At 41.6% G+C, this 21,706-nt stretch overlaps 5 non-coding genes and 15 pseudogenes across 5 annotated transcripts; all 20 read right to left on the bottom strand.

Annotated features, from left to right (window-relative positions):
• Positions 1–4,523: 4,523 nt before the first annotated feature.
• On the bottom strand, positions 4,524–4,642 carry LOC137819838 (5S ribosomal RNA; annotated as a pseudogene).
• A 242-nt stretch (positions 4,643–4,884) lies between these two features.
• LOC137819879 (5S ribosomal RNA) lies at positions 4,885–5,003 on the bottom strand (annotated as a pseudogene).
• Positions 5,004–5,235: 232 nt separating this feature from the next.
• On the bottom strand, positions 5,236–5,354 carry LOC137819859 (5S ribosomal RNA; annotated as a pseudogene).
• A 7,542-nt stretch (positions 5,355–12,896) lies between these two features.
• Positions 12,897–13,014, bottom strand: LOC137819796 (5S ribosomal RNA; annotated as a pseudogene).
• A 238-nt stretch (positions 13,015–13,252) lies between these two features.
• LOC137819873 (5S ribosomal RNA) lies at positions 13,253–13,371 on the bottom strand (annotated as a pseudogene).
• Positions 13,372–13,609: 238 nt separating this feature from the next.
• LOC137819812 (5S ribosomal RNA) lies at positions 13,610–13,727 on the bottom strand (annotated as a pseudogene).
• A 239-nt stretch (positions 13,728–13,966) lies between these two features.
• Positions 13,967–14,085, bottom strand: LOC137819949 (5S ribosomal RNA). Its single transcript, XR_011082508.1, has one exon. It is a non-coding gene; the product is annotated as a 5S ribosomal RNA (ribosomal RNA).
• A 238-nt stretch (positions 14,086–14,323) lies between these two features.
• LOC137819936 (5S ribosomal RNA) lies at positions 14,324–14,442 on the bottom strand (annotated as a pseudogene).
• A 1,501-nt stretch (positions 14,443–15,943) lies between these two features.
• Positions 15,944–16,063, bottom strand: LOC137819851 (5S ribosomal RNA; annotated as a pseudogene).
• A 228-nt stretch (positions 16,064–16,291) lies between these two features.
• LOC137819934 (5S ribosomal RNA) lies at positions 16,292–16,410 on the bottom strand (annotated as a pseudogene).
• Positions 16,411–16,649: 239 nt separating this feature from the next.
• LOC137819886 (5S ribosomal RNA) lies at positions 16,650–16,768 on the bottom strand. The gene has a single exon (XR_011082469.1). It is a non-coding gene; the product is annotated as a 5S ribosomal RNA (ribosomal RNA).
• A 239-nt stretch (positions 16,769–17,007) lies between these two features.
• Positions 17,008–17,126, bottom strand: LOC137819967 (5S ribosomal RNA; annotated as a pseudogene).
• Positions 17,127–17,363: 237 nt separating this feature from the next.
• On the bottom strand, positions 17,364–17,482 carry LOC137819966 (5S ribosomal RNA; annotated as a pseudogene).
• A 239-nt stretch (positions 17,483–17,721) lies between these two features.
• Positions 17,722–17,840, bottom strand: LOC137819943 (5S ribosomal RNA). The gene has a single exon (XR_011082502.1). It is a non-coding gene; the product is annotated as a 5S ribosomal RNA (ribosomal RNA).
• A 241-nt stretch (positions 17,841–18,081) lies between these two features.
• LOC137819829 (5S ribosomal RNA) lies at positions 18,082–18,200 on the bottom strand (annotated as a pseudogene).
• Positions 18,201–18,437: 237 nt separating this feature from the next.
• LOC137819962 (5S ribosomal RNA) lies at positions 18,438–18,556 on the bottom strand (annotated as a pseudogene).
• Positions 18,557–18,794: 238 nt separating this feature from the next.
• On the bottom strand, positions 18,795–18,913 carry LOC137819863 (5S ribosomal RNA; annotated as a pseudogene).
• A 237-nt stretch (positions 18,914–19,150) lies between these two features.
• On the bottom strand, positions 19,151–19,269 carry LOC137819840 (5S ribosomal RNA). The gene has a single exon (XR_011082452.1). It is a non-coding gene; the product is annotated as a 5S ribosomal RNA (ribosomal RNA).
• A 237-nt stretch (positions 19,270–19,506) lies between these two features.
• Positions 19,507–19,625, bottom strand: LOC137819929 (5S ribosomal RNA). The gene has a single exon (XR_011082489.1). It is a non-coding gene; the product is annotated as a 5S ribosomal RNA (ribosomal RNA).
• A 243-nt stretch (positions 19,626–19,868) lies between these two features.
• LOC137819856 (5S ribosomal RNA) lies at positions 19,869–19,987 on the bottom strand (annotated as a pseudogene).
• Positions 19,988–21,706: the final 1,719 nt, after the last annotated feature.

Here is a 21,706-nt window from a genome sequence, read left to right as displayed (position 1 = left end):
TTTTGAGGTTGTTTATGGGTTTAATCCCCTCACACCTCTAGATCTTCTTCCCATTCCTGTACTTGATGAGGTTCTATGCAAGGACGGTTTTGAAAAGGCTTCTTTTATTAAGCATTTGCATAACCGCATCAAGTTACAAATTGAGAAGAAAGTTGGTAAGTATGTTGACACTGTCAACCAAAGGAGAAAGGCATTAATCATTGAGCCCGGCGATTGGGTTTGGCTTCATTTGAGAAAGGATAGATTTCCTTCTCTAAGGAAATCCAAACTTATGCCTCGTGGTGATGGCCCTTTCCAAGTCATCAAGAGGATTAATGATAATGCCTATGAGTTAGATATGCCTACTACTTATCTTGGTAGTAATTCTTTCAATATTACTGATCTCACTCCTTTTGCTGCAGGTTTCCCAAATTCGTGGACGAATTCTCTCCAACCCGGGGAGTATGATGGAAACCAAGTAGAGGATGCTCAAGCCCATGAGGCCCAAGCCCAACAAGGGGCCCAAGCCCAACGAATCACTAGGAGCATGGCAAGAGCTTTGGGACAAGAGTATCAAAAGATGGCTCTTCTTATTTCTTTTATAGTGTAGGGGTGCGGATGTAATAAATAGGTGTGTAAGTAGTAAGGGATGCTAGGGGGAGTGTAGATAGGAGTTAGGAGGTGCCAAACTAGGAAGGAAAGTCACACTTCCTTCATGCACTAGTTGGCGCCGAATTTGAGTGTCATTTGGGGCACATTTGGCTTTGCATTTCAGCACCTTATAGGCTATAAATAAAGGTGCTGCCCTTGTACAAATCAGATTTGGAAATTAGAAGTAGAGAGACTAACTCAAATTTAGAGAGAAATTGTAAGTCTTGTGTTTTCTTCTTCCTTTGCCTTATCTTGTGTGCCAATTTTGTAAAGGGGACACTATTTTTCCCTCTCGGGGGTTTTTTAACGAGGTCACCCAAATAAAGAAAAGAAAAGTTCAAAGATATTCCCATTCTAGCTTTTTCCTTTTCATACGATCTAGGATCAAAGGTCAAAGAAACAAAGACAAAACTGAGGCGTCGCCACAGTAAGGCGTCGCCAGGATAAGGCGTCGCCAAGATAAGACGTCGCCAAGATAAGGCGTCGCCAAAATGAAGCGTCGCCAAGAGAGGGCGTTGTCGGAACATAAGGCATCGCCAGAAACAGGCGTCGCCACCAAACTGTCAAGCAGAAGTCAAGTCCAGGGTAAGATAACAGGTATGCCAGTATAAGTTAAAATCTGGGCGCCTAGTCCTTGAGCAGGAGTTAAGGGATTCCTCCGGGACGCCCCCTCCTCAAGTAGGAATAGCCAGCCCCGGTACCAGATAAGTTAAAATCCGGGCGCCTAGTCCATGAATAGGGGTTAAGGGATTCCTTCGGGACACCCCCTCCTCAAGTAGGAATAACTAGCCCCGGTATCAGATGATAGATATAAGTTAAATCTGGGCGTCTAGTCCTTGAGCAGGGGTTAAGGGATTCCTTCGGGACGCCCCCTCCTCAAGTAGGAATAGCTAGCCCCAGTACCAGATGAGTTAAAATCCGGGCGCCTAGTCCTTGAATAGGGGTTAAGGGATTCCTTCGGGACGCCCCCTCCTCAAGTAGGAATAACTAGCCCCGGTGTCAGATGATAAATACAAGTTAAATTTGGGTGCCTAGTCCTTGATCAGGGGTGAAGGGATTCCTTCGGGACGCCCCCTCCTCAAGTATGAACAGCTGGCTCCAGCGTCTGATGTTCAGAACAGTTTAAAGTCCTCAGTGCATCCGGGGAAAGGGGAGTACCCCTGGGCAATGTGGAGGCACCAGAGAAAGCCCTCCTCACCCTCGAGTGAGTTCAGGCGAGAACAGATTAGAAGACCTCTTTGCTTAAGAAAATGGAGGCAAGATTGAAAGTCCTCAGTGCAGAACCAGGCCAACGAAGTTTTAGGCGTTAGCATAGAAATGTGCATGACACTTAGCAGTTCAGGCGAGCGACATTTCAGATATTAAGATTGACCCAAGCCACTGCCCAGTAAGTGATCTTGCATTAAGTGTTATCACTACGAACTAATAGTTTGTTCAGTTAAGTTGATTTTCACAGGGATAAGCACCGATGGGTGCTAAGTTGATTTCTCTAAGACAAGAGTTAGTCAGCTATAACAGATGATTACACAACAGAGTAAAGGCGAAACAACCGAGAAATACGTTGAAGATAAGTACCAGTTGAGCCTTTGATATAGAAAAGAAAGCGGAAACGGGTAAGAGTGCAAGAGAAGTTAGAAGCGGAGAAGAATGTAAAGATGAAGTTCAAATAAGCATTAAATAAAATCCAGAGCGGAAGGCACCAGGATGGAACAACACACCTTGAAGAACCTACCTTTCCACCCTGTGAAGGTTTGCTGGAAAGGGGTCAAAAGAATCCTACCGGGGACGTTGTTGAGGGTCACCCAGAGGTTGTTTCTCTGCCTCTTCACCTCAAAAAAGTGAAGGAAGATGTCTACAGAGGGTGCACATCCTAGGAAGCCAAACAGAATGTCAAAGGCTTTAACGAAGGCCCAACTGTTAGGATACAGTTGGGCTGGGGCAGCATTCATCTCAGTCAGCAGCTCTCTCTCGAACCTAGAAAAAGGAAGGCGCACACCGACGCGCTTAAAGACCACCTGGTAAAAGTAGAAAAAGGGGACCCCGTCGTTGGCCCGCTCGTCTCCGCATACCGGCTCCCCTAGGGTGCAGAGAAGCACGGTGATATCGTTGTCGTGCCTCTTCGCGAAGGCACGATGATCGTAAGTGCTCGAGTCCCCCACGTGTTCCCTCAAGGCTCTGCCGGTGAGTAAGCTCGAACACTCATCAAGGAGTTCGCGCGAAGCCCATGCATAAAGATCCTTGGGGTTCACCCTGGAGGAAGAAGAGTTAGTAGACATGTTGAGACAAGATGTCAATAAATGGCCTAAACGATCAAAGAAGGAAGATCCGGCGGTAACGCAGAAGGAAGAAGTCGACGATAAAAGAACGCAAGAAGAACTCTTTAGAAAGAAGGATGAACTGCGCAGGGAAGATGTGGAAAATACGGGAACGATGAGTGCAAGTACGGGATTTCGAAGACCCAAACATTACAGTTGAGGCGCCATAGGATGCCAAAGAGGGGGTCGTGCGATTGAGCCACATGTTATAAGATTAAGGCATGACCTGGAGAGTCACTTTTCTTGCTCAGAGAATATCACATCGTCAGAGTCCTCAAGGGTACGTAGCGCTGACGGTGCAGAAAATGTCACGTCAACCAGTCAGGGAGTGACACGTTATCAAGATATCTCAAGAACAAAGGGGCGAGGCCTTAGCCTTAGTCTTTTCGCTGAAACAAGTTTCAGCTCAAGATTGGGGGGCTTGTGTACCGTCCCGTCATCGGACGTTGACTGAAGGTAAAAGTCAACGCATGGTGGAACCCCTCCGGGAACCCATCGCCTAAGTAAGGCGTCGCCCAAGAAAGGCATCGCCCAAGAGAGGCATCGCCCAAGAAAGAGGCATCGCCAAGCAAGGGTACCGCCAGGTTAAAGCATCGCCAAGCTAAGACATCGCAAGGAGGCTTCGGGCCTCGATAGTTCAGAACAGTAGCAAGGGGAAGAGAAAGGTGGCTTCAAGGCCCTAAATTCTAGTACTAGTAAGGGGTAAACCTGTCTCGTGAAGTATCCACGCCACTGCTGGGAGGTCCTGGGACAGATACGACCCAGGAGAGGGCCATGACCAGGGGAGAACCACGTGCGTGATACGAGAGAAAGGTAGATACACCCCCAGGGCGAGTGACTAGTGATTGGGGCGCATGAGTTGGCACCTAAAAAGTCAACCCACGTGACAAATGCACTTCGCAGAAAACAGGGCTCACACGATGGAAAAAACCCTAAGTTGGGTGGCGGCGCTGTAGGACCCTCTGCACAGAATAAACGATCAAGTCAAAGGGGCACGTGGCAATACCCACGTGCTCATTAAAAGTTTCAGGGAAAGTTTGCCAAGGGACGCGTTAATTCAGTTAAGATTCGAATGTTCTAAGGAATGTTTGGATACACCTTCAATGCGCTTTAACGCGCTTTAAAGATTAGAGGTGTATAAAAAGGGACCTTGGGGCATTTGAAAAGGGATCCGAGTTTGAACCTAATTCTCGCAGTTACACAGAGCACTAACCCTAGTTGTTTTCTCTGCGCACCCACTGTGAGCACAAGGCAATAAGGGCAACACCATTCTAGTTCACAGTTTTTAGTCACTCAGCACAGTTTTTTCGACCACCTCCCAAGGGTGTGTCACTTTGATGTTTCTCACTAGCTGACTTGATCGTCGGAGTGCAAACGGCCGCGAGGGTGCCCCTTTGTTCACTTCTTTTCAGGTATCAAAGACGGAGCATGACAAAAGTGCCCTAGCTCGCGAGGACAAGCCACGCACACAGACGACCCTGGTCAGTGAAAAAAAAGCACAAAAAAGGTGAACTCATGGTTTGACTTTCTAGGCCAGGAAGAAGAAGAAAAAGAGAACACAAAAAGGAAATACAAAAAGAAGTGCAACACGAGTACTTCCCAGGACGTCACCCATCCTAGTACTACTCTCGCCCGAGCACACTTCAATGCAGAGTTCTGATGGGATTCGGTGCATTAGTGCTGGTATGATCGCACCTGTCAAGTGTAGCGCGATCAATACCTATATGGGTTTGCAGGTGGGCTTCAGTTTCAAAATGGTTGGACCTTGAACGCGATAACTCGCTACACAACACTATTTCATGATCGTTTTTGTAGGTACTTTAAGATTTTTATTTAGAGGCAGCAAAAAAAAAAAAAGCACAGAAAAGGAGAACTCATGGTCTGACTGTCTAGGCCAGGAAGAAGAAGAAAAATAGAACACAAAAAAGAAATACAAAAGCATGTGCAACACGACGACTTCCCAGGAGGTCACCCATCCTAGTACTACTCTGGCCCAAGCTTTGTTAACTGCATTGTTCTGATGGGATCTGGTGCATTAGTGCTGGTATGATTGCACCTGTCAAGTGTAGCCCGATCAATACCTATATGGGTTTGCAGGTGGGCTTCAGTTTCAAAATGGTTGGACCTTGAACGCGATAACTCGCTACACAACACGATCGTTTTTGTAGGTACTTTAAGATTTTTATTTAAAGGTCAACAAAAAAAAAAGCACAAAAAAGGTGAACTCATGGTGTGACTGTCTAGGCCAGGAAGAAGCAGAAAAACATAACACAAAAAAGAAATACAAAAAGAAGTGCAACACGAGGACTTCCCAGGAGGTCACCCATCCTAGTACTACTCTGGCCCAAGGCCACTTAGCTGCGTTGTTCAGATGGGATCCGGTGCATTAGTGCTGGTATGATCGCACCTGTCAAGTGTAGTGCAATCAATACCTATATGGGTTTGCAGGTGGGCTTCAGTTTTAAAATGGTTGGACCTCGAACGTGATAACTCGCTACACAACACTATTTCAAGATCGTTTTTGTAGGTACTTTAAGATTTTTATTTAGAGGTCAGCAAAAAAAAGCCCAGAAAAGGTGAACTCATGGTTTGACTGTCTAGGCTAGGAAGAAGAAGAAAAACAGAACACAAAAAAGAAATACAAAAAGAAGTGCAACACGAGGACTTCCCATGATATGATTCCACTAGCACACTTTGAATGATTCTTGACATTCTTAGGAATCATCTTGAGTTGGATATGAGATAGGCACCGAAGGAAAGAAAAGATGAAGAACAACAAAGAAACAAAAGCACCGAAGCAAAACTAAAATGGAGCTGAAAATGCCGAACAGAATTTTAAGAGAAGCAAGCTAAGACATGAACAAATAAAGAGAAGGAAGGAAGGAGAAGAGAAAGCTCATGAAGATGGTGGAATGGTTGGATTATCACGCCACTAGAAGGATGGAGACTCCAAGATAAGTGTGCAAGCCGCCACTTGAGGTAACCATTGAACCATCAAGATAAGACTAGTGAGGAAGGCACAAAGCTCTCTAATGCTCTCTCAAAAAGTGAGTATAGTTTCTCTAATCAAAATTCAAATCTGGAATGTACAAGTGCAGCACCTTAATTTATAGCCTAGAGGTGCTGAAATGCAAGGCAAATTAAATTTAAAGTTCCCCCCAAAAGCTAATGAAAGTGGCGCCAACTATGGTCATGAAGAAGGTGTGACCTTCTCTCTCACTTTGGCACCTCCCTAGTTACTCCTACACCTATCTACTAACGCACCCCCCTAATACTCCTAACTAAGGACCTAAAGATGCTTTAACAAAAGAGGTTTCTAATGTTTCCCTCTTAAGCACCTTCACACAAAGATATTACAAAAAGAGAAAATAATCGTCCATTAGCTCCTAAAGCTTTGAACATGTTTCTTGTAAGCCTTTGAGGTGGGCTTTGACCTCCATGGGCGTCCTCCACTTGAGCCTCAAACTCTTCTCGCTCTTGATGATTGGCCTCCATGTCCACTTGATCTTGATCTCCATCATACTCACCGAGTTGGAGAGAATTCGACCACGAATTCTGGAGACCTACAGAAAAAGGAGTTAGATCGCTGACATTAAAAGTATGACTACCTAAGAGTGTATCAGGCATATCTAACTCATAAGCATTGTCATTAATCCTCTTGAGGACTTGGAAAGGTCCATCCCCACGAGACATTAGTTTGGACTTCCTTTGAGTAGGAAAACGATCATTCCTCAAGTGAAGCCAAACCCAATCTCCCTCATCAAACAACAATGCCTTTCTCCTTTTATTGGCAAGTTCAACATACTTGCCAACCTTCTTCTCAATTCTCTTCTTGATGTCTTTATGCAAATTTTTCACAAAAGAAGCTTTTTCATCCCCATCTTTGCACAAGACGTCTCCAAGAAGGGGAATAGGAAGAAGATCAAGAGGTGTTAAGCGGTTAAACCCATAGACAACCTCAAAAGGAGAATGTGAGGTGGTAGAATTTACTACACAATTATATGCAAACTCAACATGGGGTAGTAAATTCTCCCACACTCTAGGATTCCCCGAAATAAAACATCTCAATAGTTGTCCCAAAGTTCTGTTCACCACCTCGGTTTGACCATCAGCTTGTGGGTGGCAAGTGGTAGAAAATAAAAGCTTAGTTCCAAGCTTGCCCCACAAGGTCTTCCAAAAGTGACTCAAGAACTTGGGATCTCTATCGGACACTATAGATCTAGGGATCCCATGCAAACGAACCACTTCTTGAAAGAAGAGGTTTGCGATATGACATGCATCATCCACTTTGTGGCAAGGAATAAAGTGAGCCATCTTTGAAAAACGATCCACTACCACAAAAATGGAGTCCTTTCCCTTTGATGTCTTGGGTAATCCTAAGATAAAATCCATAGATATATCAACCCAAGGCATTGAAGGGATAGGAAGAGGAGTATATAAACCATGGGGATGCATTTTAGACTTAGCTCTGCGGCAAGCTATGCATTTATCACACAAACTATGAACATGTTTATGCATATGAGGCCAAAAGAAATGTTCATGCAACACATCCAAAGTTTTAGCAACCCCAAAGTGACCCATTAAACCACCCTCATGAGCTTCTCTAACAAGAGATAATCTAATAGAGCATTGAGGAACACAAAGACGTTTTCCTTTAAAAAGAAAGCCATCTTGTATAAAAAAGTCTTTGTGTCCGCCCTTAAGACACTCTTGATAGATGAGAGAAAAATCAAGGTCATCATGATAAAGTTCCTTAATGTGATCAAAACCAAGATATGGAGAGCTTAAAAGATTTAGCAAAGTGTATCTTCTAGAAAGTGCATCCGCCACAATGTTTACTTTGCCTTGCTTGTGTTTGATCACATAAGGAAATTGCTCAATGAATTCCACCCACTTAGCATGCCTCTTGTTAAGTTGTTTTGGCTTTTCAAATACTTAAGAGATTCGTGATCACTATGTATCACAAACTCTTTGGGAAAAAGATAGTGTTGCCAAGTAAACAAAGCCCTAACAAGTGCATATAATTCTTTATCATAAGTGGAATAATTGAGATGACTTCCCTTCAATTTCTCACTAAATAGGCTATGGGGTGGCCCTCCTGAAGGAACAACCCCAATACCTATGCTTGAAGCATCACACTCAATCTCAAATGTCTTAGTGAAATTAGGAAGGGCCAAGATGGGAGCATTAGTCAATTTTTCTTTCAAAGTTTCAAAAGCTTTTTGTTGTGCTTCTCCCATTGAAAGACCACATCCTTTTCACTATGTCATTGAGAAGTGCGGCAATGGTACCAAAGTTTGGGACAAATCTTCTATAGAAAGAAGCAAGTCCATGAAAACTTCGGACCTCATTCAAGGTTTTCGGTGTAGGCCAATTTTGAATGGCCATCACCTTAGGATTGTAGCCGCTTTTAAGATCAATCTTTGAAAATATTTTTGAACCATGTAATTCATCCAACAAATCATCTAGTCTAGGTATGGGATGCCTATACTTAATTGTAATGTTATTGATGGCCCTACAATCCGAACACATTCGCCATGTGCCATCCTTTTTAGGTACTAAGATGATAGGCATAGCACAAGGACTCATGCTATCTTGAACCCACCCTTTCTCAATCAAAGCCTCAACTTGTTGGCGAATTTCCTTGGTTTCACTTGGATTGGTCCTATATGCTGGACGGTTTGGTAAAGAAGAACCCGGTATCAAATCAATTTGGTGCTCAATCCCTCTCAAAGGTGGAAGTCCTTTTGGAGGATCTTGAAACACATCTTGAAACTCTACCAAATTTTCCAAGCAATGAGGACTATCAACAAGTGATTCTACTTTAAGAGTTCAAGGGATGGCTAAGAAAAGAGGATGATGATCCACTATTTCCCTTTCAATTTCATACCTAGACACAAGGAGTGTAGGCTTAGAACTCTTATCTTTTTTATCTTTTTCACTCTCCCTCTTTTTCTTCATTATGACTTGGTCCTCATGGACTTCTTTAGGAGAGAGGGATTTTAAAGTAACCTTGTGACCATGGAATTCAAAAGAAAGTTTGTTGGTAAAGCCATCATGTAAAACATTTCTATCAAATTGCCAAGGCCTTCCCAAAAGAACATGAGTGGATTCCATGGGCACAACATCACATAATACCTCATCTTTGTATTTTCCAATAGAGAAATGGATGAGGACTTGTTTATTCACAACAATTTCTCCTACTTCACTAAGCCATTGCAATTTGTAGGGCTTTGTATGAGAGATAGTAGGCAATCCAAGCTTATCTACTACTCTTGTACTAGCCACATTAGCAAAACTACCCCCATCCACTATCAAAGAGCAAATGTTGTTTTGAATAAGACATCTTGTATGGAAAATATTTTCCCTTTGACTTTCATCAAAAGGTTGTGAAACTTGGCCAAGAAGTCTTCTCACAACTAACAAATCCCCTTCAAGTGGACATTCACTCTCTTCCCCACTAGATGCACTAGAATGCCATGAATGTTTAGGAGAATCCGAATCATGCTCACTCACTACAATGCCTTCATGCATGTACATACTTCGTTTAGAAGGGCAATTAGCAGCTATGTGACCATAACCCATACATTTAAAACATTTGGTATTAGACATTCTAGTGGGTGATTTAGGCCTAGAAGTAGATGGCTTAGGTTCCTTGGGTTTGAAAGAAGAATCTTTGGGAGGAAATTGAGAAAAAGACTTTTTGTTCCTTCAAGACTTGTTGTAGTAACCATCATTGGAAATATTTTTGAAAGAATTTTTCTTAATAAGTTGGGCTTCCACCTTCATTGCAAGATGAACTAAAGAACCTAATGATGAATACTCTTGTAACTCAACAATATCTTGGATATCCTTCCTTAGACCACTCACAAACCTAGCAATCATAGCTTCCTCACTTTCTTCTAATTCAATTTTAAGCACGAGCGTCTCTAGCTCCTTATAATATTCATCCACATTTAGCGTGCCTTGTTGAAACCGTTGGAGTCTCAACATGAGGTCTTTCCTAAAATGTGGGGGCACAAATCTAGCGCGCATGTGATCCTTTAAAGAGTTCCAAGAGTCCACGGGAGGACCCTTGTGATAGATAATGTCTTTTACAACACCATGCCACCATTTCATGGCATAATCACTAAACTCTAAGGTGACTAGCTTAAGCTTATGCTCATCTTGGATCTCATGGATCTCAAATATTTGTTCACACTTAGCCTCCCAATCTAAATATACATTAGGATCACTAGAGCCATTAAAACAAGGAAGCTTGACCGAAAGTAGCCTAGCCTTTGCATCTTGGTAGAAGCCATTGCCATAGTGATGTCTCTCCCCTTAGTTATGATGTCTATGTCCATGAAATTGTGGTGGAGTTCTCCTTCTCCTATGGTCTTCTTCACGGTCAAAATGATTTGAAGAGCCTCTTGAAGATGGTCTATGAGAATGATGCCCATCATGGATAGAAGGAGATGGCCTAGCTTGTTGCACCTCCATCTTTTGCAATTTCTCTTCCAAACACCTAATGGTGCGTTGTGCTTCATGCAAATCTCCAAGAACCGAAGCTTTTGGAAGGAGAATGTTGCTTGTAAGATGCATCACTTGAAAATCCATCCATTTGCAAATAAAAACAGCAAACACACAAAAACAACAAACAAGTCAAGAAACAAAATTAGCAAAAACAGTGAATTTGGCAATGAAATTGCCGAAGTGAATTTGGCCAAAAAAATAGGTCACTCTCAAAGAAATAATGTCCCTGCACCAATCTGATCTTCAGGTCTTGGAATCCTCAAATGAAATATGTCAAAGCAAGGCACACCAATCTCAAAGCCAACCACAACAAAACCAAAGAAGCAATAAAGACAAACAAGAAAAAGTATAAGCAATGAAAGGCTAGAACAAAAGGAATACTAGATGTTTGACAAACTCAAAGATTAATGAACAAAAGACAAGCAAGAAAAATAAGGAACTCAATGAGAAAGTAGGCACACAAAAGAATACTTAAACAAAAGCACTAGAGTAGATGAAGAAAACAAAAAATAGCTACTGGAAAATATTTTTTATGCAAACAATGCTTGATGTTCACTGATTTAACTAGAAAGATATAAAGAGAACTTATGAAATTTTAACCACATAAACTTCAAGACCTTAGCTCAAAAATGGCACTGGAATCACGCATAAACAGTAGGCCAATTAATTGAGATAAATTTTTCAAAATCGCTGCCAGATTACCGTATTTTTTTCGGCAGAATTGTACACTTTTTGTATTTTATTTATCATTTTTTGTGTACTTTGAATTTTTTAGTACTTATTTTTTCTAATCTTTTCTAACACTTTGAAGAACACAAATACAGAATTTCAGAATTTTCCAGTGAGTAAATAAATTGCAATAAGGAAAAACAGTAAGCACATTTTCAGAAAAAACAGAGGAATCCTAATAGAATGAAAAACAGAATTATGAACTAGCAAAGACATAATGGAAAATGATGTATAGGAACTTGTATAGGTTTATAATACAAGCATGAACTCAATCTAAAACAGAAAATGCACAAAGGATCAAGTATCAAACTCAGAAAATTATATGACACTAAAGCAAGAAACAACAAATTCAATAAAAGTACTACAAGAAGTGATGACAATCTTGGAAACACATGACTATGACAAAACTTGTATGGATTCAAAAAGGAAAATACACCAACACATGAAAGGCACAATTAAGAAAACAGAAATAAAACTCAAAATAAGCCTAAAAAAATAAAGGTAAACAACAAGAATTATAGAGCTCTTGAATTAAAGTGCAACACAACTCAAAAATTAAACAAGAACACACCTAAACTCTAGATACCACATGATATGATTCCACTAGCCCACTTTGAATGATTCTTGACATTCTTAGGAATCATCTTGAGTTGGATATGAGATAGGCACTTTATCATAGAATCGGATCAAGGTTCTATGAACAAGAACTCACCTATGAACAAGAACTCACCAAAACTAGTTCCAAAACCCAAACTCATATGGAAGTTCCACATATTGTCAAATTGAACCGATTGAATTGGAAGAAAAGGCAAAGGCACCGATTAAACAACTCAAAAACTAAAATGCACCGAACAAAAGACTTGAATTGAAGAAGAAAAGATGAAGAACAACAAAGAAACAAAAGCACTGAAGCAAAACTAAAAAGGAGGTGAAAATGCTGAACAGAATTTTAAGAGAAGCAAGCTAAGACATGAACAAATAAAGAGAAGGAAGGAAGGAGAAGAGAAGGCTCATGAAGATGGAGGAATGGTTGGATGATCACGCCACTAGGAGGATGGAGACTCCAAGATAAGTGTGCAACCCGCCACTTGAGGTAACCATTGAACCATTAAGATAAGACTAGTGAGGAATGCACAAAGCTCTCCAATGCTCTCTCAAAAATTGAGTATAGTTTCTCTAATCAAAATTCAAATCTGAAATGTACAAGGGCAGCACCTTAATTTATAGCCTAGAGGTGCTGAAATGCAAGGCAAATTAAATTTAAAATTCCCCCCAAAAGCTAATGAAAGTGGCGCCAACTATGGTCATGAAGAAGGTGTGACCTTCTCTCTCACTTTGGCACCTCCCTAGTTACTCCTACACCTATCTACTAACGCACCCCCCCTAATACTCCTAACTAAGGACCTAAAGACGCTTTAACAAAAGCGGTTTCTAATGTTTCCCTCTTAAGCAACTTCACACAAAGATATTACAAAAAGAGAAAATAATCGTCCATTAGCTCCTAAAGCTTTCAACATGCTTTTTGTAAGACTTTGAGGTGGGCTTTGACGATCGCTACACAACACTATTTCACGATCGTTTTTGTAGGTACTTTAAGATTTTTATTTAGAGGTTAGCAAAAAAAAGCACAAAAAAGATGAACTCATGGTTTGACTGTCTAGGCCAGGAAGAAGAAGAAAAACAGAACACAAAAAAGAAATACAAAAAGAAGTGCAACACGAGAACTTCCAGGAGGTCACCCATCCTAGTACTACTCTGGCTCAAGCAAGCTTAGCTGCGGAGTTCTGATGGGATCCGGTGCATTAGTGCTGGTATGATCGCACCTGTCCAACGTAGTGCGATCAATACCTATATGGGTTTGCAGGTGGGCTTCAGTTTCAAAATGGTTGGACCTCGAACGCGATAACTCGCTACACAACACTATTTCACGATCGTTTTTGTAGGTACTTTAAGATTTTTATTTAGAGGTCAGCAAAAATAAACACAATAAAGGTGAACTCATGGTTTCAATGTCTAGGCCAAGAAGAAGAAGAAAAACAGAACACAAAAAATAAATACAAAAAGAAGTGCAACACGAGAACTTCCGAGGAGGTCACCCATCCTAGTACTACTCTCTCTAAAGAACGCTTCACTGCGGCGTTCTGATAGGATCCGGTGCTTAAGTGCTGGTATGATCGCACCTGTCAAGCATAGCACGATCAATACCCATTTGGGTTTGCAGGTGGGCTTCAGTTTCAAAGTGGTTGGCCTCGAACGCGATAACTCGCTACACAACACTATTTCACCATCGTTTTTGTAGGTACTATAAGATTTTTATTTAGAGGTCAGCAAATAAAAAGCACAAAAAAGGTGAACACATGGTTTGACTGTCCAGGCCAGGAAGAAGAAGAAAAACAGAACACAAAAAAGAAATACAAAAAGAAGTGCAACACGAGAACTTCTAGGAGGTCACCCATCCTAGTACTACTCTCGCTCAAGCAAGCTTAGCTGCGGAGTTCTGATGGGATCCCGTGCATTAGTGCTGGTATGATCGCACCCGTCAAGCGTAGCGCGATCAATACCTATATGGTTTTGCAGGTGGGATTCAGTTTCAAAATGGTTGGACGTCAAATGCGATAACTTGCTACACAACACTATTTCACGATCGTTTTGTTAGGTACTTTAAAATTTTTATTTAGAGGTCAGCAAAAAAAAAGCAAAAAAAAGGTGAACTCATGGTTTGACTGTCTAGGCCAGGAAGAAGAAGAAAAACAGAACACAAAAAAGAAATACAAAAAGAAGTGCAACACGAGAATTTCCCAGCAGGTCACCCATTCTAGTACTACTCTTGCTCAAACACGCTTGACTGCGGAGTTCTGATGGGATCCGGTGCATTAGTGCTGATATGATCGCACCTGTCCAGCGTAGCGCAATCAATACCTATATGGGTTTGCAGGTAGCCTTCAGTTTGAAAATGGTTGGACCTCGAATGCGATAACTCGCTACACAACACTATTTCACGATCGTTTTTTTGGTATTTTAAGATTTTTATTTAGAGGTCAGCAAAAAAAAAGCACAAATAAGGTGAACTCATGGTTTGACTGTCTAGGCCAGGAAGAAGAATAAAAACAGAACACAAAAAAGAAATACAAAAAGAAGTGCAACACGAGGACTTCCCAGGAGGTCACCCATCCTAGTAATACTCTCGCCCAAGCACCCTTAACTACGGAGTTCTGATGGGATCCCGTGCATTAGTGCTGGTATGATCACACCCGTCAAGCGTAGCGCGATCAATACCTATATGGGTTTGCAGGTGAGCTTCAGTTTCAAAATAGTTGGACGTCGAATGCGATAACTTGCTACACAACACTATTTCACGATCGTTTTTGCAGGTACTTTAAGATTTTTATTTAGAGGTCAGCAAAAAAAAAAACACAAAAAAGGTGAACTCATGGTTTGACTGTCCGGGCCAGTAAGAAGAAGAAAAACAGAACACAAAAAAGAAATACAAAAAGAAGTGCAACACGAGGACTTCCCAGGAGGTCACCCATCCTAGTACTACTCTCGCCCAAGAACGCTTATCTGCGGAGTTCTGATGGGATCTGTTGCATTAGCGCTATCAATACCTATATGGGTTTGCAGGTTGTCTTCAATTTCAAAATGGTTGGACCTCGAACGCGATAACTCGTTACACAACACTATATCACGATCGTTTTGTGATCCTGCCTGCTGACCAGAACGCAAGAGCCTTGCCTTGTCAAATCTGGATCGACTTTGCGCCGTGCTAGCTTCCGTCCTTCGCCTTGATTCACCTCAAGAACCTGCAAAAGACAGAACGGCGCCGCTGCGACCGATCGTGCTCCGACGCCCAAGTCAGCGACTGAACCACCAAAATACTAAGAGAAAACTAAGAACTTCAGGAACCGTGCAATGTTCTCTCCCAGCGTACTCAAGTTCTCGCAAACGTAAAAGAAGTATTCTAAGACGCGCGTACCTCAGAAGTTCGATAGGATCCCTTATATACCTATGCACTTTCTCTCTCCTAAGAGTTACACATCTGGACACGTGGCTCGCATCCAGTTGTACACGTGTCACCATCTAGAGCATCCTTGACTTGAGCGTCACCTCTTACTTTTCAGGCTTTTTGACTAAGTTACTTATGCAGGAAGCAACTCAGCATATAACTGCCTTGGAGCGCGATCTCTTCTGCGTGGCGAGTACGAGTGTCTTCATACACACCTTCCCTGTGGTCTCGCCGGCCGCCATTATATTCTACTTTACTTACTTCACTGTGCATGCTCAGGTAAGCTGTTCCCCGACCTCAACCTTTGGCCAGCTAGGGAATGACGATCTGACGACTTCATCCTTTGCTTTGAAAGCCTGGAACAAGCTTTCCTGATCCTTCGGCGATGTCCTCCTCTCGGCGATCTCTGATCATTTGGTCGCCTGGGTTCGCATCCGGCGACTACGACACAAACCTGGTGACCGCCGATTTAGATATGCTATCGGAGCACGCCAACTTAATCGACTGCCGATCACACGAGCCTCCCGACGTCCTTCCCTTCTACCAGCCAGGTGTCCCGTTCAACACGCCTATACTATTGCTTGCGGCCACGTCATCAATTCCGACTACATGGGCAATACATTTTGTTAGGTACTTTAAAATTTTTATTTAGAGGTCAGCAAAAAAAAAGCACAAAAAAGGTGAACTCATGGTTTGACTGTCTAGGCCAGGAAGAAGAAGAAAAACAGAACACAAAAAATAAATACAAAAAGAAATGCAACACGAGAATTTCCCAACAGGTCACCCATCCTAGTACTACTCTTACCCAAGCACGCTTAACTGCGGAGTTCTGATGGGATCCGGTGCATTAGAGCTGGTATGATCAGCGTAGCGCGATCAATACCTATATGGGTTTGCAGGTAGACTTCAGTTTGAAAATGGTTGGACCTCGAACGCGATAACTCGCTACACAACACTATTTCACGATCGTTTTTTTAGGTACTTTAAGATTTTTATTTAGAGGTCAGCAAAAAAAGAGAACAAATAAGGTGAACTCATGGTTTGACTGTCTAGGCCCGGAAGAAGAATAAAAACAGAACACAAAAAAGAAATACAGAAAGAAGTGCAACACGAGGACTTCCCAGGAGGTCACCCATCCTAGTACTACTCTCGCCCAAGCACCCTTAACTGCGGAGTTCTGATGGGATCCCTTGCATTAGTGCTGGTATGATCACACCCGTCAAGCGTAGCGCGATCAATACCTATATGGGTTTGCAGGTGGGCTTCAGTTTCAAAATGGTTGGACGTCGAATGCGATAACATGCTACACAACACTATTTCACGATCGTTTTTTTAGGTACTTTAAGATTTTTATTTAGAGGTCAGCAAAAAAAAAGCACAAAAAAGGTGAACTCATGGTTTGATTGTCCGGGCCAGGAAGAAGAAGAAAAACAGAACACAAAGAAGAAATACAAAAAGAAGTGCAACACGAGGACTTCCCAGGAGGGCACCCATCCTAGTACAACTCTCGCCCAAGCACGCTTCACTGCGGAGTTCTGATGGGATCCGGTGCATTAGTGCTGGTATGATCGCACCCGTCAAGCGTAACGTGATCAATACCAATATGGGTTTGCAGGTGGGCTTCAGTTTCAAAATGGTTGGACCTCGAACGCGATAACTCGCTACACAACACTATTTCACGATCGTTTTGTTAGGTACTTTAAAAGTTTTATTTAGAGGTCAGCAAAAAAAAAGCACAAAAACGATGAACTCATGGTTTGACTGTCCGGGCCAGGAAGAAGAAGAAAAACAGAACACAAAAAAGAAACACAAAAAGAAGTGCAACACGAGGACTTCCCAGGAGGTCACCCATCCTAGTACTACTCTCGCCGAAGCACGCTTGACTGCGAAGTTCTGATGGGATCCGATGCATTAGTGCTGGTATGATCACACCTGTCAAGCGTAGCACGATCAATACCTATAGGGGTTTGCAGGTGGGCTTCAGTTTCAAAATGGTTGGACCTCGAATGCGATAACTCGCTACACAACACTTTCACGATCGTTTTTGTAGGTACTTTAAGATTTTTATTTATGGGTCAGCAAATAAAAAGCACAATAAAGGTGAACTCACGGTTTGACTGTCTAGGCTAGGAAGAAGAAGAAAAACAGAACACCTAAAAGAAAAACTAGAAGAAATCCAACACGAGAACTTCCCAGGAGGTCACCCATCCTAGTACTACTCTCGCCCAAGCACGCTTATCTGCGGAGTTCTGATGGGATCCGTTGCATTAGTGCTGGTATAATCGCACCTGCCAAATGTAGCGCGATCAATACCTACATGGGTTTGCAGGTGGGCTTCAGTTTCAAAATGTTTGGACATCAAACGCGATAACTCGCTACACAACACTATTTCACTATCGTTTTTGTAGGTACTTTAAGATTTTTATTTAGAGGTCAGCAAAAAAAAAGCACAAAAAAGGTGAATTCATGGTTTGACTGTCTAGGCCAGGAAGAAGAAGAAAAACATAACACAAAAAACAAATACAAAAAGAAGTGCAACACGAGGACTTCCCCGGAGGTCACCCAACCTAGTACTACTCTCACCCAAGCGCGCTTCACTGCGGAGTTCTGATGGGATCCGGTGCATTAGTGCTGGTATGATCGCACCTGTCAAGTGTAGCGAGATCAATAGCTATATGGGTTTGCATGTGGGCTTCAATTTCAAAATGGTTGGACCTCGAACGCGATAACTCGCTACACAACACTATTTCACGATCGTTTTTGTAGGTACTTTAAGTTTTTTATTTTGAGGTCAGCAAAAAAAAAAGCACAAAAAAGGTGAACTCATGGTTTGACTGTCTAGGCCATGAAGAAGAAGAAAAACAGAACAAAGAAAAGAAAAAACAAAAAGAAGTGCAACACGAGGACTTCCTAGCAGGTCACTCATCCTAGAACTACTCTCGCCCAAGCACTCTTAACTGCGGAGTTCTGATGGAATCCGATGCATTACTGCTGGTATGATCGCACCTGTCAAGCGTAGCACGATCAATACCTATAGGGGTTTGCAGGTGGGCTTCAGTTTCAAAATGGTTGGACCTTGAATACGATAACTCGCTACACAACAATTTCACGATCGTTTTTGTAGGTACTTTAAGATTTTTATTTATGGGTCAGCAAATAAAAAGCACAATAAGGGTGAACTCATGGTTTGAGTGTCTAGGCCAAGAATAAGAAGAAAAACAGAACACAAAAAAGAAATACAAAAAGAAGTGCAACACGAGGACTTCCTAGGAGGTCACCCATCCTAGTACTACTCTCGCCAAAGCACGCTTGACTGCGGAGTTCTGATGGGATCCGGTGCATTAGTGTTGGTATGATCACACCTGTCAAGCGTAGCGCGATCAATACCTATATGGGTTTGCAGGTGGGCTTCAGTTTCAAAATGGTTGGACCTCGAACGCGATAACTCGCTACACAACACTATTTCACGATCGTTTTTGTAGGTACTTTAAGTTTTTTATTTTGAGGTCAGCAAAAAAAAAGCACAAAAAGGTGAACTCATGGTTTGACTGTCTAGGCCATGAAAAAGAAGAAAAACAGAACAAAGAAAAGAAAAACAAAAAGAAGTGCAACACGAGGACTTCCTAGCGGGTCACTCATCCTAGTACTACTCTCGCCCAAGCCATCTTAACTGCGGAGTTCTGATGGGACCCGATTCATTAGTGCTGGTATGATCGCACCTGTCAAGCGTAGCACGATCAATACCTATATGGGTTTGCAGGTGGGCTTTAGTTTCAAAATGGTTGGACCTTGAATACGATAACTCGCTACACAACACTTTCACGTTCGTTTTTGTAGGTACTTTAAGATTTTTTTTTATGGGTCAGCAAATAAAAAGCACAATAAAGGTGAACTCATGGTTTGAGTGTCTACGCCAAGAATAAGAAGAAAAACAGAATACAAAAAAGAAATACAAAAAGAAGTGCAACACGAGGACTTCCTAGGAGGTCACCCATCCTAGTACTACTCTCGCCCAAGCACTCTTAACTGCGGAGTTCTGATGGGATCCGATGCATTAGTGCTGGTATGATCGCACCTGTCAAGCGTAGCACGATCAATACCTATATGGGTTTGCAGGTGGGCTTCAGTTTCAAAATGGTTGGACCTTGAATACGATAACTCGCTACACAACACTTTCACGATCGTTCTTGTAGGTACTTTAATATTTTTATTTATGGGTCAGCAAATAAAAAGCACAATAAAGGTGAACTCATGGTTTGAGTGTCTAGGCCAAGAATAAGAAGAAAAACAGAACACAAAAAAGAAATACAAAAAGAAGTGCAACACGAGGACTTCCCAGGAGGTCACCCATCCTAGTACTACTCTCGCCCAAGCACGCTTGATTGCGGAGTTCTGATGGGATCCGGTGCATTAGTGTTGGTATGATCGCACCTGTCAAGCGTAGCGCGATCAATACCTATATGGGTTTGCAGGTGGGCTTCAGTTTCAAAATGGTTGGACCTCGAACGCGATAACTCGCTACACAAGACTATTTCACGATCGTTTTTGTAGGTACTTTAAGATTTTTATTTAGATGTCAGCAAAAAAAAAAAAAACACAAAAAAGATGAGCTCATGGTTTTACTCTCTAGGCCAGGAAGAAGAAGAAAAACAGAACACAAAAAAGAAATACAAAAAGAAGTGCAACACGAGGACTTCCCAGGAGGTCACCCATCCTAGTACTACTCTCGCCTAAGCACGCTTGACTGCGGAGTTCTAATGGGATCCGGTCCATTAGTGCTGGTATTGATGGAGATCAAGCTCAAGTGGACATGGAGGCCAATCACCAAGATCAAGAAGAGGTAGAGGCTCAAATGGAGGACGCCCATGGAGGTCAAAGCCCACCTCAAAGGCTTACAAGAAGCATATTCAAAGCTTTAGGAGCTAGGGGACGTTTATTTTCTCTTTTAGTAATTTCTTTGGTTGTAGGTGCTTAGAGATAAACATTAGAAACCTCTATTGTTAAAGCATCTTTTAGTCTTTAGTTAGGAGTCTTAGGAGGGGGGGTGCGTTAGTAGATAGGTGTAGGAGTAAATAAGGAGGTGCCAAAGTGAGAGAAGAGGTCACACCTTCCTCATGCTTGGTTTAGGCGCCGGTTCTAGACCTTTTAGGAGGGAATTTTGGAATTCTTTTAGTTTGATTTTTAGCACCTCTAGGCTATAAATATAGGTGTTGCCCTTGTACATTTCATATTTGAATTTTAATTAGAGAAACTATACTCAATTTTTGAGAGAGCATTGGAGAGCTTTGTGCCTTCTTCACTAGTCTTATCTTGATGGTTCCATGGTTACCTCAAGTGGCGGCTTGCACACTTATCTTGGAGTCTCCATCCTCCTAGTGGCGTGATCATCCAACCATACATCCATCTTCATCAGCTTTCTCTTCTCCTTCCTTCCTTCTCTTTTGATATTCATATCTTAAGCTTGTGTTCTTTTGTTTTGGTTCGGCACTTTCATTTTCCAGCAGCTGTTCTTCTTCTATTTTGAATTTTGGTTCGGTGCTTTTACATTTCCAGCACTTCTTTTCAGTATTCTTGCCTTTTAGTTCATTTTAGTCGGTTCATTTCAGTTCCATGTCAATTCTATTCGGTGCAATTGCTTTTCCTTTCATTTTAATCGGTTCAATTTGACAATAATTGGAACTTCCATATGAGTTTGTGTTTTGGCACTAGTTTTGGTGAGTTCTTGTTCATAGAACCTTGATCCAATTCTATGATAAAGTGTCTATCTCATAACCAACTCAAGATGATTCCTAAGAATGTCAAGAATCATTAAAATTGTGCTAGTGGAATCACATCATGTGGTATCATGAGTTTAGGTGTGTTCTTGTTTAATTTTTTAGTTGTGTAGCACTTTAATTTCAAGAGCTCTTTAATTTCTTGCAATTTAATGTTCTGTTTTAGGCTTATTTGAGTTTACTTGCTGTTTTAATTCTTTTGCCTATCATATGTTTGAGTATTTTCCTTTTTAAATCCATACAAGTTTTGTCTTAGTCTTGTTTTTCCATAATTGTCATCACTTCTTGTAGTACTTTTATTGATTTTGTTGTTTCTTGCTTTAGTGTCATATAATTTTCTGAATTTGATATTGATCCTTTGTGCATTTTCTGTTTTAGTTTGAGTTCATGCTTGTATTCTAGACCTATACAAGTTCCTATACATCATTTTCCATTATGTCTTTGCTAGTTCATAATTCTGTTTTTCATTCCTATTAGGATTCCTCTGTTTCTGAAAACGTGCTTACTATTTTTCCTTATTTCAATTGATTTAATCACTGGAAAATTCTGAAATTCTGGATTTTTGATATTCCAAGTGTTAGAAAATAGTAGAAAAAATAATTATTCAAAAATTCAAAGTACACAAAAAATGATAAATAAAATACAAAAAGTGTACAATTCTGCCGAAAAAATACGGTAATCTGGCAGCGATTTTGAAAAATTTATCTCAATTAATTGGCTTACTGTTTTTAAGTGATTCC

Source organism: Phaseolus vulgaris, chromosome 10 (genome assembly GCF_051622355.1).
Source record: "Phaseolus vulgaris cultivar YP4 chromosome 10, ASM5162235v1, whole genome shotgun sequence".
NCBI classification, from domain to species: domain Eukaryota; kingdom Viridiplantae; phylum Streptophyta; class Magnoliopsida; order Fabales; family Fabaceae; genus Phaseolus; species Phaseolus vulgaris.
This window is presented reverse-complemented; position numbering and strand designations above follow the sequence as displayed.